The sequence below is a fragment of the Kryptolebias marmoratus genome, linkage group LG1 (genome assembly GCF_001649575.2).
Source record: "Kryptolebias marmoratus isolate JLee-2015 linkage group LG1, ASM164957v2, whole genome shotgun sequence".
NCBI classification, from domain to species: Eukaryota; Metazoa; Chordata; class Actinopteri; order Cyprinodontiformes; family Rivulidae; genus Kryptolebias; species Kryptolebias marmoratus.
Window position 1 is genome coordinate 16,120,765 of NC_051430.1, and position 6,000 is coordinate 16,126,764.

The 6,000-nt window shown below is 39.4% G+C and overlaps 1 long non-coding RNA gene across 3 annotated transcripts in view; it reads right to left on the reverse strand.

The window, feature by feature from the left end:
- LOC119617394 overlaps positions 1-4,833 on the reverse strand; it is a 162,037-nt gene extending 157,204 nt beyond the window's left edge. For all 3 annotated transcript variants that reach the window (XR_005233624.1, XR_005233625.1, XR_005233623.1), the window contains exons 1-2: positions 4,767-4,833; positions 4,550-4,629 (exon numbers count right to left, since the gene is read on the reverse strand). This is a non-coding gene — a long non-coding RNA (uncharacterized LOC119617394). The remainder of the gene's footprint in view (positions 1-4,549; positions 4,630-4,766) is intronic.
- Between the last annotated feature and the right edge of the window lie 1,167 nt (positions 4,834-6,000).

A 6,000-nucleotide genomic window follows, 5' to 3' on the forward strand; every position in this document is an offset into this window, starting at 1 on the left:
GGGAGATATTCAGGATTCAGAACATCCCTAATTCCTATTTTTAAAAACTTTGTCTCGTATCAGTTTCTATTTAAACTACATTTGCATTTGAATTCCATAAAACCAATATACTTGCACACAGTGGATAACAGAGTAATGTTTGATAGCTGTAAATAGGACAACAAAAAGAGAACAAAGAGAAAACAAAACCAAGAAGTCTAGACAGGGATTTACTCCCCTCAGAGGTCTGAGCTTACAAAACTCTAATACAAACTACATGAGCATACAGAAACTAGAAAAAACATTCAGTAGCACAAAAATCAACATATATTAAGTGGAATGTAATGTCTCAGACATGAACGAACAACAAAGGAGGGTCAAAGAAGGAATAATGCGTGCTAGTCAAACGGGCAATCCCCAAATAATTATTGCCTTTGCAATCCCTCCAGCAAACAGGTGCAGAGTGGGTGACAGCTAAGATTCAGTCACTAAATGTATCGAGCTGGTGAGCGAGTGAGGTAAGAGGGAGATTCAAACTTAATGAGAGCTGTGGCAGCTTGCGAGGAAAAGGCAGGGAGGCAGGCAGTGATTAACGGAACACTTCAGAGTACAAGGCACAGCAGTGCTCAAAGAAAACAGTGATGATCTCCACTTAATCGAGGAGAAGCCCGGAGCATCTGCCGCCAGAGCAGGGCAGCGGCACCAGCGAGCTCCCACTCCACTAGGCTGTCATCTCCAGAGAGCTGTGGCCATATGCTCGGCTCTGCCGCAAACTCACAGGAAGTTAATTTTCTGACAAAACACCGGGATAAATATGACATTCAAACAAGTTGTGTGCAGCCAGGCTGAACACGGATGCCGTGCCAAGCTCGAGCTGCACACGTGTCACACAAACAGAGTGGATTTTCCTGCTACCATGGTCACGTTTGCTTGGTTTTGCAGAAACACAATAAATTAGTAGAACATTTTCTGCAAGTAGGTATTAGCCTACATACAGTATAGACTGAGCCATGAAGTGTAAACACGAAGAAAAAGATAAATCATATACACAAGGGGAACTATATTGTTTATAAAATAGTGTCTCTTGTTAAAACAAACATTGCATTTTTTATCAAAAATTTTAAAAGTTAATGACAGTTTCTACATGAAAACGCATCCCTTGAAGCTTGAGAAAATGACAGTGTAACTGTCCAAATGAGAGAAAGGGAATAAAAGAGACAAAAAGAAAGTAATATATATATATTTCCACCCACATATGTCTAGTTAATGACAATGTAAAGCTAAAACTGTGTAAATGGAACCTGTATATAGAAGATCTTGCAGATGAAATGCCATAGATGACCTGAACAAAGGGCTCAAAGGTGTGAGAATAATCCCAACACCTTATCACTTGACTGAAAAAGAAGGAAATATACTATTTGTTACATCTCAGCAATCCTCTACCATTCTATTTCAGACACAAAGGAGAAACTGAGCCTTAAGGGTGAAGGCCCCTGTTCCAAACTACAGATTCTTTACAACAATAGCTAATGCTGTATAGTATAGACCGTGAAGGTGGAGCATCTCAGAGCATGAAAAAATGAAAACATAAAATGTGCACAAAGGCCTCATCTCTTGCAAACTTGGGATTCCCTTCATCCAGGCCCAATCCTCTGCTGACATTTCAACTTCTCTTCATTGACATGTTTTGCGTAGGTCAAAAGTTTAAATGTGGTCATGGAAATCTTTTATGAATAAAAGGCCTAATATTTTTAAAGGAATTCATATCATCTGCTGCATTTCATGACAGAAATTTAGACCAAAGTCAGCTTATACCAGGAGGCAGCCATTTTGGTCCAACCTTGTAATTGACTTCATGCAAGTACTTAAGTACTTCAGTTGGCTGACCTTAAATAGGGTTGACCTAAAAAATTAATCAGTTGTCAATATCAACCCAATGATTACTTTCTGATTTTACTTTCTGATTAAGTTTTGTTTGGTGATTCATGAAATACTGTATTTAGCCAACGGTACAGACTAACAAAGACATGCTCACTCACACATGTGTAAAAACATTATCGCTTTTTCGCCTTTGGCGGCAGGCAACAAGAAAGACAGGAGGCCTCTGGTTCCTGGGTTTTGAGCGCTCTCTGTTCTCCAGGCAAGTGTGGTAAAACTCTAAGAGCAAACTATTTTCTTATGAGAGAGTCTCAAATAGGGAAAAGTGTCATAAAACAACAATAACAACAAAAAATGATTACCAAAATTAGCTAATTAAATTGAATAACCAATCACTGACTAAGCAGATAAGCAGAGTAGATTTTAAAATTGGCTTCTCTATTATGACATTAGCATAAACTACTGATAAAAAACAATATTTCAGAGAAGAGAATGGTCCAAAATGAGCTAAATAATGTATCTGCCCTTTTTAATCTGTCATTTACAAAATGAAATAAAATAAAGACTAATCATTGAAGAAATCTAATCCAGCACACTAACTGAATACATTTGTTGGAAATACAATATAACCAACACACACAAAATGCACAGAACCATATTTAAAAAGTGTTTGAGTGGCAGTCATTCACCAAGATGCTGTTAGACTGCAGTAAATGGGCATATTTTACATGAGAAGGAAGAGGGAGCGATGGGCTGCAGCCAGCAAAAGAGGGACTAGGGGACTGAATCAAATGATATGAGTAGGCAAAATTAAGCTCCAATGCAAGTGGTACACTTCACAAGAGAGCCCATTTCAATTCCACAGCACTTAATTTGGGATCTGTGTTGTTCAGCAGCATGCTACTGTACCGTGAGCCATGTAAGGACAGAGACTGAGGGAGGCAACCAAAGTGTCATTCAGACCCTTGAGGTATGCATCACATAGGCCTCTATGAGCATGCCCCCTTTTCCTCGCACTGAATTTTAAAAAAGTGATTAGATATAGTATACACAATGTTGAGGTTTAAAGAACATCATTTTCATGTGCTATAACAAAATATTTTGATTTGTTTAACTCTGTAAAGACAGTTATCTTTACGACACTGCTGTGCTAGCCTTCTGAAGGCCCTAACCTTATTGGCTAATAAAGGTTTTTTAAAAGCCAGGACATTTTCAATCCATATGAAAGAATGCCTGCTTCCACCACCTATTACAACTAAGATGACAATTTTATAAAGTGCATGACTTCTGCTGATGTTTAGTTCTAGTGGTACTTTAATTTAGAAAGGCTAGTACAGTATGGCTTTCACCAATTAACCTGAAACATAAAGCAAAGAAAAGAAAAAAACTGGATGTTTTTGTTTTGTTATGCCAGGACGTTCCAATATATCAAAGGAAGCTTCATAGGTATTTGTTAAACCAATAGTTTAGATAAGCAAGTCCAAGTGGGCCAAGACTAAAGTGGATTGTTGCCCTCGTACAGTAAAACAACACAAATCTTAAAGAATTTATGCAAATTCTATTTATAAACTTTTACAGTGCCCTCAATTTTGCATAACACAGTTATTCACATGGAATTTTGTGGTTATTTGAAGAAGCAGTAGCTAACTGTATCACACTTTTGCCAGAATAATTATGCAATGTGAAATTGCTGTGTAAAGGCTTATAAAATAGAATTGGCATAGATCATCGTGGAATTTTCAAAATTGGAGTCACTTCATGACTGCAGCAATCCACTTTTTCGATGGTCCAGCTCAGACTAGCTGTTACCTCATCACACTGGTCATAGTTGAACTCTCTCTCCAAGTTGAGGTTGTTCAAAAGATTAACTTCAACAAGTAAAATGGAATTTATTTTATTTTTTCACATAACAGCACTTAAAAAATCCAAATCTATCATTTCAAACCAGTTTTTTTTTCTAGTAATAATATTTTTTTTGCATGGTATGCTACAAATTTTTGAAAGTTATTGGCTTTTTATCACTTTTGGCTTGCAGTGCTGCTGTGTCATTTGTCTAACGGGAATGTTTAATGGAGGTGAGCTTTATGTTCAAGAAAAAAAACAAATAAAAAAAGATCTAATAAATGAACTTATCTCAGTTTCTGGGTTTACAAATAGCTATGCACAGATCGAAGCTGAGAGGTGAGTTTTGGTCTCTGCGTCCCCAGTGTGAGTAAACAAAGAACATCCAAATCCCTGTTTCAAGATGAGCTGGTCAAGCGCAGCCTCAGCACCCCTGTGACCTGTGAGCTCCCCACAGCTTCAAACAGAGCTCTGCTGTTTGCTTCTTGATAAAACGCTCCTCTTTGTATTTGTTTCCCTGAGCCAGCGCCATAACCTGCAATACCCCGACCATATCTGCTAGTTTGAGGCGAGTCTGGGAAAAATAACAAACGGTCTTCTCCGTTATTTCCACAAACGGGGGAACGAAAGGTCCTCGGCCGCCATCCCCGCGAGAGCCTGTATTGATTACAACAATGCTTCAACCCAAGACAAGACCACTCTGGGGTCACGGCTATTTCCATCAGAAAGTTTGCCAGTTTAAATTTACACAGCCCCCATGTACACTTCTGCTCTCTCGCTCGTCTCACCAGAGAGAGAGAAAAAAAATGTTCAGAAATCAGAGTGCCAGTTGTGTAACAGGGATGCTCACCTCTTGCTCTGCTGGTGGGTGTAGTGGAGCTCCAACTATAGGCTCCTCCAACTATAAGCTCCCCACTCAAGAGCGTTGACCTGCTTAGACAGGTCAAAGCATCATGAAGAGAGGAGAACAGAGAATGAGACACAGAGAAATGGAGATTGAGAGAAGGGACAATGGGAAATGATGAGAGAGTGAGAAGTGATATGTTTGTTTCAGTTGTTTGGAGTACCTGAGGGCCACTGAGTCACTGTATAGCCTCCAGGCCCTTAGATGTCATTACAGCCAGACTGGCTCCTAGTTGGAGAAGTTTTAACAAGGAACCTCATCATGAGAAAAACAACTTATGTATATGTTTACTTGCCTGTTTGTTGTTGTCTTTTTGCAGACAAATGAATGGCTGTGCGAGGCCTGAAGACATGAAGACATCGCAAAGGCTCAAGAACCAAATCTAATTCAGAAAGAAAAGTTTTATCAACACCTGAGTTGCCAGATAGTTGTGTTTACTTTTGATTTTTTTATATATCCACTGGTGTCATTTCTCCGAGAAGACATCCTCTTTTTTTTTTCTCAGTAGTGAAAAAGAAGAAGAGGACAATGAACAAAAAGCCTCTTGTTGGCTGAAATGAGCAAACAATCATGCAAAGCACTTTGCAGAGACATGATCTATCTCGGATGGGTCTTTGCAGTAAAAATAATCAAAAGCAGATCATCTTAAAAAATCATAAATGTTTCACTAAGACAGACAGTGTGCTTTCCCCTTTCGTCCTGAAGTGTAGAGTGAGCAGTGCCGTGTCAGCGGGTGGACCCTTTCCCGCTGTGTGATGTTTGATTAATACAGCCTCAGCAGAGAGTTCAGAGACTGGGGCCGCCTCTCACACACCCCGCTGTAAAATAACGAGCCTTCAGCAGGAAGGAATAATATACACGGGAAAGGAAAGACACTTCCTCGTTCTAAGTCCGAGCTGAATATATTCAAATGAAATGAGGAGAGGAGGCAATCCTAACTGATTAGACTTGTCTCCAAGAAAAGGAGAAGCCTATATATTTCTCCTTCCACATACATGTATTTAACTGTCACCTCTATGCACCAACACTCCAACGTGGCACTCGACCATTTGCATACATTTTCTATAAATACCCGGACCTTTACTTGTTCCTGCAGTGATTTCAGTCATGTTATGACACAGACAAGCCTTATTGGTCTTGTGGGAACTCAGACGCCACAGGGGTAACAGCCAATAGCAACAGACTTTACTCATCAAGCTACCGCAGCCTTCATACATTATAGCGCAGGCTATATGATTTACCTAAGCTTGTCAGAGGAGAAAAATTATCAGGCAAATGTGGGGTAATAAATTGTGATCCGTGCTGCATATGTTTGACTCACAACCCTTGGCATTTTAAAGGTTGGGTGCCTTGAAAGCGTCAAAGCAAAATGTGTAAAAGGAAAGTACGAAAAAAAA